Source organism: Trichosurus vulpecula, chromosome 4 (genome assembly GCF_011100635.1).
Source record: "Trichosurus vulpecula isolate mTriVul1 chromosome 4, mTriVul1.pri, whole genome shotgun sequence".
Classification (NCBI taxonomy): Eukaryota; Metazoa; Chordata; class Mammalia; order Diprotodontia; family Phalangeridae; genus Trichosurus; species Trichosurus vulpecula.
The window spans coordinates 119,432,539-119,445,075 of record NC_050576.1 but is presented as its reverse complement, the minus strand read 5'-3'; the positions used below and the strand labels follow the sequence as shown (position 1 = coordinate 119,445,075).

At 35.9% G+C, this 12,537-nt stretch overlaps 1 protein-coding gene across 1 annotated transcript in view; it reads left to right on the top strand.

Annotated features, from left to right (window-relative positions):
* USH2A (usherin) overlaps positions 1 to 12,537 on the top strand; it is a 991,863-nt gene that overhangs the window by 890,987 nt on the left and 88,339 nt on the right. The window lies entirely within an intron of this gene.

Below are 12,537 nucleotides of genomic sequence, written 5' to 3'. Positions count from 1 at the left end.
ATCATGCTCCAAGGCAAAATGTGGATTTTCAATAAAATAGAGGATTTTCAAGCTTTCTCAGTAAAAAGAGCAAAGCTGAATAGAAGATTTGACTTTCAAACACAAGAATCAAGAGAAGCATGAAAAGGTAATCAAGAAAGAGAAATCATAAGGGACTTACTAAAGTTGAACTGTTTTGTTTACATTCCTACATAGAAAGATGATATGTATGATTCATGAGACCTCAGTATTAGGGTAGCTGAAGGGAATATACATATGTAGAAAGACAGAGGGCACAGGGTAAATTGAATATGAAAGGATGATATCTAAAAAAATAAAACAAAATTAAGGGATGAGAGAGGAATATATTGAGAGAGGGAGAAAGGGAAACATAGAATGGGGTAAATTATCTCGCATAAAAGTGGCACGACAAAGCAGTTCTGTAGGAAAGGAAGAGGGGGCAGATGAGGGGGAATGAGTGTGTCTTGCTCTCATTGGAATTGACCTGAGGAGGAAATAACATACACACTCAAATGGGGGTCTTACCCCACAGGAAAGAAGAAGGAAGGAGATAAAAAAGGGGGTGGACAATAGAAGGGAGAGCAGATAGGGGGAGGAGGTAATCAAAAACAAACACTTTCGCAAAGAGACAGGGTCAAGGGAGAAAATTGAACAAAGGGGTATAGGATAGGAAGGATCAAAATATAGTCTTTCACAACATGAGTATTGTGCAAGGGTTTTACATAATGTTACACATATGGCCTATGTGGAATTGCCTTCTTAGGGAGGGTGGGTGGGGAGGGAAGAGGGGAGAGAATTTGGAACTCAAAGTTTTAAAAACAGATGTTCAAAAAAAAAGTTTTTGCATGCAACTAGGACATAAGATATGCAGGCAATGGGACATAGAAATCTATCTTTCCCTACAAGAAAGTAAGGGAAAGGGGGATGGAGGAAGTGGGGTAACAGAAGGGAGGCCTGACTAGGGAATGGGGCAACCAGAATATATGCCATCTTAGAGTGGGCAGTAGGGTAGAAATGGGGAGAAAACATGTAATTCAAACTCTTGTGAAAATCAATGCTGAAAACTAAAAAATATTAAATAAATAAGTAAATAAATAAATGAATGAATGAATGAATGAATGAAGGTAATGCAGTGGTTTGCCATTTGCTTCACCAGTTTATTTTATAGATCAAGAAACTAAAGCAAACAGGGTTATGGGACTTGCCCAAGGTCACACAGCTAGTGTCTGAGGCCAGATGTGAATTCAAGAAGCTGAGTCTTCCTGACTTCAAGCCTACTACTCTATCCACTGTACCACCTAGCTTCCTAAAATCATTATTAAAATGCAATCAGAGTGCTGATTTCACAACATGTGTATTAATTATTGAAGGAGCCCTTTGTGTTCTCACATGAATCCTCTTTCTCTTTTAATATTTCTTCTTTTTCTTCTTCCTTTATTTTTACAAAAAAAAAGACCATATCTATTGTCTATCTGTTTATCCTAACAAACAATTATCCTATCAAAATGACTAGCACTGATTATACCTGATCCTTATTTTAGATCAGTGGAAAAGAAGAACCACAGCTTGTAGATGTTAGAGGAGAATTGAATTTATTATTTTATCATTTTATTATTTTTAATGAACTTCCCTCCACCTGAATACACCTTCTTTTAAGATGTAATGACTAAACTATAATCATTTCATTTTGTTTATTCATTTAAAATGCAAATAAAAACAGATAATCAATAGATAACAATCTGAAAGTAGAGGATTTATAAATTAATATGCTTGAGTCAATAGCTGTTCCATGTAGGAGGCCTCAGTGTTGAACCTGGCATAAATTGTTTTGCACTAAGCTGCTTGACTCAATGCTTTATTTTAATTCCAATATTAACTGAAAAATCCAAGGAAAAGAGAAAATCTGAAATAATCCTATTACATTAATGTTTTTTTAGGCAATAACTCAATATCATATACCACACTGCCTTGCTGTGTTTCCCAATTTCTAAATAGAGCCATCCACATCTTTTAGAATTGTTGGCGAATTGCCTTAGGTGATTTATTTAGGGTGCAAGTGAACTGCTCAAGTGAAATCAGAAAACTGCACAGTAGTTTACCTGAGAAATATTCTTTTGGGGTCCCCTGAATCTCATCTGACTTTCCTGGAACATCGTCAGACTGTATCTTAGTTCCAAAGATAAACTTCACTTTAACATCAAGATATTACTCCTATCTCTAATGTACAAGTCAGAGTTCAGGCTGTGGTAAATCAGTGGTGAAAAGTTCTTCACGAGTGTTTTTAGGAACAATAGGAAGATAATTTGTCTGTATTCAGGAATGGAAGAAGACTTCCTCTAAAGTAAACTTTTTAAAGAAAAGATTAATTTTAAAGAGTAATGGGATTTTACTAAGATTGATCTTCAAAGAGAGTAAGTCACGAGGTCTTGAATTCATTCCTGTCTGTTTCTCTGTGTATGGGCAAAATGCTCTTAAATATGTACTCGTTTCTTTCATTCTCATCAATCTTTTGGGCTCCTTGGTCTGGTTTTCTCCCATCATCTGTTATTATCTGAGCTTCCAAATGCTAGATCCATTGATGCCATGGCAATAGTCTATGTTCCAGGTTCCCCTTTATCTTGGCCAGGCTTACCCTGTTATTGAGTTCAGTTCCCTCGTTCTCTGAACAAATAGTAATGAGGGAACATTTGAAGTTGTTTCCATTTAGTATCTTAGTTCTAGTCAGCCTTCTGGCATGCATGATCACTAAAGGAACTCTTTCCACTGCACCACCTAGTTGCCTTTCAATACTATATTAATGTTGTGCAAACTTAATAATTGTTTTTTAATGCAACTGTTATTTTGTTAAATTTCTTGCAACCATGGAGATGTCTCCATGGTGGGGATGTAGGATAGACCCACAGGTTTGTGTGACCAACGAATCCTTTCTGAGAATGTCATTTTCACATAGTTTGTCTCCAACACAACCTTACTATCGCCTTCACTTACTGTTGCTACTCTTCTACAATACTCTTTCCCACTCCTTCTCTCTCCTCTTTTGCACTAAGCATCGTCGGCCCCTCAAGGTGTTTACAACCTGTCACCTACATGCCCATAGCAACTCCTAAGGAACAATTGGAGAGATCCCATCCATGACCCCAGCATCCCCACACCCTCCCTCTTTAAACCACTTCATAGTGACTGGCATACTCCTATATCTCTGGGTTCTAGAAAAATAGCCAGTAAGAATCACCCACACAGATAAACTTTGTTTTGTGTTGAGACTTAGTAAGCAGCATAGGATGAGCAAGCATGAGTGGGTTATGATCTGAATCACATATCATCTTTCCTCCCAAATTCTAACATCTTCTGAAATTTCCTATTTCTCTATGGTACCACCCTCCATATAATTACCTAGATTTGAAGCCTTGGTGTAAATTTTGACTGCTCGCCCCCATACATAATCACTTGCTAAATATTGTGTCTACCTCCACACAATCTCTTGCATTCGTCCCCTGTAATGTTAATAGGGTATAAGCTTGCTTATGGGAGGCTTGCTTGTAGAAAGGCTTTCACACCTTTTTGTACTAAGCTTTGGTACTTTTGGTACTAGCTTTGGTACTAAGCTAATTAGGCACTGAGTCATGAGGGTTGTAATGCCTTCTGGCTCTGAGTCTGTGAAGTTTTGCTTTGGGGGCTCACTTATGAGAAAGATCTTTTGATTCCCTCATCAAAACTGAGTAGCCATATGTTCAGACCCCTGACTGCTCAGATGTATAGGCTCTCTCTAGCCAGTGGTATATGTAAAGGGTATAGCAATATTGCTTTGATTCAGGCAGTCAGAGTCCTGTCTGTTGGTCTAATTTCTCTGTTTGTATTTTCTCTGCTTATATTTTATCTGATGTTTCAGGGTGCTGACTTTTCCCCTGAACTAATGAGTGTAATTAAAGAAGATTGTTGACCCCTAAAAAGCCATCTTTCCTAGTAAAGCAGATTAAAGAACCCGTGCTAGCAGGCCATCCTACGTATGCTAGGGTGCTTGCTGATGTACCCCCCTCTCTCTACTCAGACAGCCACCACGCTAGTTTAGACCCTCATCCCTTCCTATCTAAACTATCTCGATAGCTTCCTAATTGATCTCATGTCTCTCCCCTTTTCAATTCATCCTCCCCACAGCTGTCGTAGGGATTTTCCTAAAGCGTAGACCTTGATAACATCATTCTCCTATTTGCTGCTCCTCCCACACGACACCCTGACTCTCCATTATGACTAGATGTCCCCAAGGCTTGGAATGCTCTCCCTTTTCACCATTATCTCTTGGCTTCGCTGGCTTCCTTCAAGATGTAATTTAAGTCTGAGGTTTCCCATAATGCTAGTGGCTTCCCTTTGAGGTTACCTCCTATTTGCCCAATGTATGCCATATATACTCACTTAATTTTTTATAGTATAGCATTATAAACAAAATAGGTGCCCTTGATTAGGGAACTGCCAAAAGCATTATAAAGTACATTAACGTGATAGGATATTACTACACTCTAAGAAATAGAATATAAAGAGTTCGGGGAGGCATAAAAAGTCACATATGAGCAGATGCAGAGGGAAGTAGCAGAACCAAAGGAAAAATATGCAATGTCTACAATAGCATAGATGGGGAAAAAACAGCAAAATGAAGGTGAATGCTATGTAATTATTATGGTTAAGCTTAACCTAGAAGAAGTGATCAGAAAATAAGCTATTATTTCCAGAAATGGGTGACTATGGATATGGAACATTGACTATATTATCAGATTGATCCATGGGTTGTTTTAGTTTTGCTGGATTTCTTTTTTCTTCTTTCTTTTTCATTTATTCGTTGTTGTGAGAAAGGTTCTCTGGGTATGGGGGGGGGAAGTGGGGGATATAATGGGAAATGAAGATGATGTAAAAGCAAAAGTTATCAAAAATTTTTAAATATCTTTAAATTAAGACAAACAGAATAAATGTATGTTTTCTTAAATGTCAATTAGTGATTATGCCATCCCAGAAAAGTCCAGTAATTTGAGATCCTTGGAAAGATCTTTAAGTTCATCAAATCTTTTAAGCACTTTATCAGAAAACAACCAGTGCACCTCTAGGTTGAGACAGGTACTATATATAATCTTTTGAAGGTAAAGTCATTAAGTCAATAAGCATTTATTAAGTGTATATGTCAGGCATTGTGCTAATTACTCGAGATACAAATAAAGGCACCAAAAAAAGTCCATGACCTTAAAAAGGTTACAATCAAATGGGAAGATGATAGTAAAAGAAGAACTAGTATTTTGAAATGCGTTGGATCTTTGTGTCTATCTTTGACCTCCTTAGGCTATACCCCTAGAAATGGGATCTCTGGAGCAAGGAATATGATCACCTTAGTCATAGTATTAACATAATTCCAAATTTCTTTACAGAATGGATGAATCAATTCACCTTGCACAAAGTTTGTTGTCATTGTTGTGGTTGTACCTGCCTTCTTTCCATAATCCCTCTAACATGAACTATTCCCCTTTTGCCAATTTGCAGGGGTTGAACTTAAACCTGGGAGTTGTTTTAATTCATATTTCTTGCACTATTAGTGATTTTGAACAGTCTTTCAAATTGCTTTTAATAGTTTATAATTTTCCTAATGAAATTGTTCATATGTGAGTTCCCTATGTGTCTTGGACATCAAACAAAGATGTTATTTTAACATTGAATGAGAAAGTACCCGTTCCAAAAAAAAACTCATGCTATAGAGAACATTTTTAAATGGATATTTGGAAATGTTTCCAACACTATGTGATTTTCTTCCAGAAAATGAAGTGTTACCTTTTTTTTAACCTAATATCTGTATACTTCGAAAACATGTAACCAGAATTTTCTAACCTGTTTAAAAATGTTCCAAATGGAAGTTTACAGTGGACTTTTATCTGATGTTCTGATAGCATAATAATGCAATACTTTTATATGAGTTTGTAAAAATAACCGATATTAGGGAAACTGAAGTTTTATTAGCCAAATTCTAATGAATTTCTTTGCAAAATTGATGAGTGAATCTTAAAATTTAGTATCATTATTTAGCAAGCAAATCAATGAGGCACTTCTCTCCATTTGAGTTACATATCTTTGTGAGCTCTACTTTTTTAGCCAAGGAAGCTACAAACCAAGTATATGTATATAATACATATACTTGAGGTTCATACTCAAAAACCATTTACTAATAGATACATATAATCAAAAAAAGCTTAGAGACCATTGAGTATAAAACAAATTTCCCTCTAATTTCTAATTTCTTCTCAGACCTTGGAAATATTAATGTTAAATTGTCTATTTTGTTCTTTTTTTGCTGATTTGCCTCATGTAACATTTTAATCTAGTGACCTTTGCTTTCAATTGCTGATCAGGGAATCTTCAACTTCTAATATGCTTTTGTTTTCCAGATTCCATTCAACATGTTTCTTTTTTTCTTGCTTTAATTGGGTAATATAGCATTCAAACTCTCTATTGCACATTCTGTGTAGACTTTAAAAAAAATCCAGTACCTTTTTATAGATTATCACTAGTTATATATATCATCACTTCTGCTATGGTAGTGATGGATGCTGGTTCTTAAGAGTATTCCCTGACAGTTTCAGCTTTCCTCCTATGATTCTTATGTGGCAGGTGAACTATGAAATGACTGAGGAAACAAAGTTTCAAGGTTCTGAGCATATCAATTTATTAAGCAATGCATGCCAATGGCCCAACAAATTGGGACCAGTTGCCTTCCTCAGCTTTAGCACTGGACACTAAATAAAAGAGGAGAACAATTTTTATACGTTAAAAACAATCAACCAGGCCTGAAGTCAGGAAGACTTATATTTCTGAGTTCAAATCTGGCCTCAGACACATACTTGGTGTATGTCCTGGGCAAGTCACTTAACCCTGTTTATTTCAGTTCCTCATCTGTAAAATGAATTGAAGAAGGACATGATTAAATACTCCAGTACCTTTACCAAGAAAACCCAAAATGAAGAGTTGGACATGGCTGAACAGAGCACACTGTTTACTCATATTAAGCTTAAAGTTCACCAAAACTTCCAGATTTGGGGAGCAGCTAAATGGCACAGTGGGTAGAGTGCTAGGCCTTGAGTTAGAAAGACCTGGGTTCAAATTCATCCTCAGACACTTATTAGCTGTGTGACATAGGCAAATCATTTAGCCCTGTTTGCTTCAGTTTCCACATCTGTAAAATGAGCTGGAAAAGTAAATAGCAAACCATTCTAGCATCTTTGCCAAGAGAACCCCAAATGGGATCACAAAGTGAGGGACATGACTGAAATGACCAAACAACAACAGCAATCAAATGAGACTAATTAATTAAAAGAAAACAATTAACCAAGACACAAAATTAGGTGATCTGACTTCTAATTGGAAGAAAGATTAAGAACTTTCCAAATTGGGAGAGGGAGAATGAACAGGTACAATTCCTTTAATTCAGAAAAAGAGGAGTCCCCACTTCACCTACATATCTGTATTCAGTCAAAGGAACATGGAAACAATAACTGATTGACCAGTATGGGGCCAGTTATCAAATGTGATGTATGGGTTGCTTGAGATGTTTAATTGTGAGAAAACTTGCATTAGTCTTTAGATTGGACTGGGTTTCTGGTGAGCATAACCTAGATTTTTAGTTAAGGGTTTCTAAGCAACAGATAGAGGTGGTCCAGCTTCCCAGCAATGCAAGGCTAGGTTCAAACAATACAACAAAGTCCTCTCACAGTTCCCACAAATTGAAAATTTTTCTCTTAAGATAGAAATTGGACTGGACCCATAACTGAATAAAAAGGGAATTAATCTAGTTACAGAATTAATTCAATTCCCCCTACCACTTGCTATTCTAATCCCCTTAATTCTCTCACTTACCAAGACAGCTGCTGCCACATATACAGTCGTATGTAAGTCCTAAAATGTTTTTATACTTTATGTCAATATTGTGGGAAAACATACTTATTTATCATGATTATATCAAATGCTAGCTTTTTAAAATTACTCAATTTTTTGTATAATTCAAGTCATACCATTAAATTCAAAAAGAGGTTTTCAAAATTCCCATCTAAGTATGGCCATCTCCTTTTTTAAAATCAGTTATGACATCAATATTTTTGTAGCCCTTATTTTATTAAATAGTATTTTGAGAATTTGGGTAAAGCAAATATTTTTAATGAACTCAAGTTCTTCAACTTTTTTTCTACTTTAGATTTTATTAACTCTTTGGTTTCAGTTTTTATTTCACCTAACCTAGGCTTAATGATGAAGTTATTTCTTACAATTGCCTTGCATTGGTCTGAAATAATTTGCTATGTGACTTGAATATGAAAGTAGTTTTGGCAAAAAGCAATCTGAAGCCCTACCCCCTAAATGGCAAGATCACTTTCCAACTTTGTTCTGATTTAGTACTGGCACAAAATGAGAGTTCATAGTATTGGTCCATTTCATGTTCATTCATAGTTTGCCTACTTTAGTGGTCAATGCCATCTTTATGGAAGCATTTCCAGCAGATAGGATATTGCCAATTTTATTGTTTCCCAGTGTGTCTTGCTTTCTTGTGTGACAACAACATAAAGGTGCACACTGTACCCTTTTGTCCTCCCTTTCAAACTGATCATCATGATGGTTCTCAGTAAGGCCAATATCTAACTTAGCTATTCCATCTATTTCTCTTGCTCTTAGGGGCACTTGCATCAGACTAACTGAAGTACTCAAGTATTGAAAATACAAATCTCCATCACAGAGGAGAGAGTCTCATAGAGTTGGCCCTTTAAAGTCAAGAGTTACATTAAAATGCCCAAAGAGATCAGACAAGTGGGAAAGGGGCCTGTATGTACAAAAATATTTATAGAAGCTCTTTTTGTGATAGCAAAGAGTTGGAAATCAAGGGGATGCCCATCAATTGGGGAATGGCTAGACAACTTGGGGCATATGAATGTAATGGAATACTATTGTGCTATAAGAAATGGGGAAGATACGGACTTCATAATAACCTGGAAAGACCTACATCATATGATACTGAGTAAGCAGAGCAGAACCAGGAGAACATTGTACACAACCACAGATATATTGATTCTGTGGTGACTAACTTTGATAGACCTGGCTCTTCTCAGCAATACAAGGTTCAAAGACAGCTCCAAAGGAATCATGATGGAAAGAGCTATGTATATCCAGAGAAAAAAACTATGGAGTCTGAATGCAGATTGAGGCAAACTATTTGCTCTCTTTTTTCTTTTTTTTTTCTTTTTTTTTTTTGGTTTTGTTTCTTCTTTCTTATGATTCCTTCCATTGGTCATAATTCTTCTCTACAACTTGACTGTTATGTAAATTAGTTTAATGCGAAGGTATATGTAGAAGTTATATCGGATGCCATGCCATCTGGGGGGATAGCGGGAAGGGGGTAGGGGATGGAGGGGAAGAAAATCTGAAACTCAAAAACATACAGAACTGAGTGTTATAAACTAAAAATAAAAAATCTTAATTTTAAAAAAAGAGAAAAAGAGTTACATTAAAATGGAAGCATAATTGCAAATTTGATTTATTATCTTGCTTCAATACAATATGACAGTTCCAAAGCCTTCCTTTTTCTTATGTTTGTATTATAATAATTGAAATACTTTAATTTAATCCATAGCATGTCGCTTGCCTTAAAGATTAGCTTATTTCGGCAAAGTTGGCAGTAAAGAAATGTTTTGTAAAGTGAATCCAGTTTTCCCATTGACTTCCATTATGAAACACAAATACATTGCCTTAGAGTGGGGGAGTGACATTCCCTCATTAAACTGTAACTTTTCTTCAAGAAAGGAGTTTAGAGTTGTACCAGTTTGAGTTGCACAATACCTAAAGCTTTGTGCCTTTTGGAATTATAGTCCATGCTAGCAATTCACTTTTCCTTTGTAGAAAAACTAATGTTTCTTCATTATATTGCTGGCTCCATTACTACCAAAGACATCTATCTCTTGTCTTTATTATAGTAATTATATTTATATCTTATATTAACATATAATATATATCAGGTACTATATCATCTCTATTAATTTTACATGAATTATTAATAAAAATCACTTTATTCTAAAGTCTAGCTTTTAAAACTTTACTTCCCATTTTATTATTTCTCCTGATTACTCACAATATTTAATAGAGGAATAATAGAACATTACTGTTAGAAATGGACTTAGAAATCATTGAATGTGGATCTGACATTTTATAGATGAGGAAAGCAAAGCCTAGAGAGACTAAGGAACAAACATTTCTTAAATTACTATGTTCCAGGTAGTTTGCTAGGTTCTGTGGTACAAAGAAAAATATTGAAATAATCTCTGCCCTCAAGGAGCTTATATGCTATCTGGAGAAGAGCACATATGCTTATACACGTACACACACATACACATTTATATATCTATATCTATATATATAACATATATATGTGTGTGTATACATACATATATATGTATATGTATATATGTATTTGTGTACGTAAAATAGATACAAGATAATTGGGTGGGGGAGGGGGGAGTCAGCTACCAGCAGGTGGTAAGATCAGGTAAAACTTAGGTGGTATCTGAGCTGAGCTCTGAAGGAAACTAAAGACTAGAATAAGCAGAGGAAGAAACACATTCCAGACATAGGAATAGCCTGAGAGAAGGGAGATGGAACGTCCCATGAGAGGTATCTTTTGGCTGGCCCATAAAGTACGTGAGAAGGAGTAATATACAATGGTCTGGAAAGTTTGCAAAGAGTTTTAAATGCTAAACAGAGACTAACTTTGATGGAGTAAATACAGCTTTATTGCTGGTATTTCCCACATCACAATCAGCCAATATGAAGCCATTACCTCTTAATCAGAAACATTTACTAAAGAGAAGGTAAAGCAATGATAATTAAAAGCATAACATTCCACTCATAAACCTGAGATATACTTGCCTACCAAAGCACACATTAAATTGTATACTCCTCGATGTCAGGGACTGTTTTTGACTTTTGCCGAATACCCAGCACTTAGCATACTGCCCGACACATAAAAGGTACTTATTAAATATTTATTTACTGACTGAAAATGTCATTGAGAAAAAGTGAAAATAAATTTATAAAACCATAGCAGGGAGGTACATGAGTCCAGGGCAATTCAAAATTCAGGAATGCAGACGTTGAAGACCTTTGTGACCTCCAACGCCAAAGGGTTGTCTGCATGACAGTTCACTGATGGGCATGGTTTCTCCTTTCTGGACCTCTACATTCTCCTGCTGGATAGATCCATTCCTTTCCTGGCTTCCCTTCTGGTCTCCCAAAGCAAGATTATAGTCTTTTAGCAAAAGAGAAACTATAAATTTGGAATCTATAAAGCTTTTAAGGTAATCTCCCTTAGTGACTCCTAAAGGATTTAATCTCATAACAAGTAGATGTCAGTGCAAACTCTAAGGTCCACTCCTGGATTGTCTTTATCAGGTCTTTTCTCAGCCCTAAGTTCAGATCTGTCTACTTAGCTGTGTGCTTAAATTTATCTCTGTTCAACAGAAGGTAGCAAGACATTTTCTTCTTCCAGTTATCTTTTCCATGTTAAAGGTTTCAGTACAGTCTCTGATGTCTGTTCTCAGATGTGACTGGAGATCTTTCATAGTTTCAGCTATGAGGATTTTTTCACACCTAGCTCTGAAGGTTTGATCTTGACCAATTGTGCCATTTCAAAGGAGTGTATCTTGTGTTAAATGACTAATCACTATCTTCTGATGATGATAATGATGATGATGATTGATAGATGAATAAGTAGGTAAATAAAAAAGAATGAATGAATAAAATCAACATTTCTGCCAGCAAAATCATAACTAGGCAATATATATATTTGCGCCATAATCACCAAACATTTGTCAGAGTTTCCTTGGTATCAACTTTAAAGTCCTAAAGTAAGTCCAACCATGTCATTCCCTCTCCCCGTTCAATCAACTTCAGTGGCTTCCTATGGCCTCCAGGATCAAACACAAAACCATGTTTAGCATTCAAAGTCATTCATAACCTAGCCTTTTCCTACCTTTTCTTTCTTCTTATACCTTACTCTCTGCCATATACTCTTTGATCTAGTGACAGTGGCCTCCTTACTGTTTCACTAATAAGATACCTCATTTATCAGCTTTGGACATTTTTCTCTGGCTATCCTCCAAGCCTGGAATGCTCTCTCTCCTTGTCTTTGACTCCTGGCTTCTATATCTTTCTTCAAGTCCCAACTAAAATCCTATCTTCTATATGAATCCTTTCCCAACCCCTCTTAATTCTACTGACTTCTTGCTTTCAATTTTTACTACTTATCCTGATTAGAACTTGTTTGGGCATAGTTATTTGCTTATCTCTTTTATTAGATTGTGAACTCCTTGAGGGCAGGAACTGTCTTTTTTCCCTTTTTGTATTCCCAACACTAAGCACAGTGGTACTTAATAAATGTTTATTGACTAAATGGAATCCTCTTATCTGTCATATGTGAATTAGATAGTGGGAAACAGAACGTGGTCAACTATCTTACAGATTAGATAGTTGGAAACA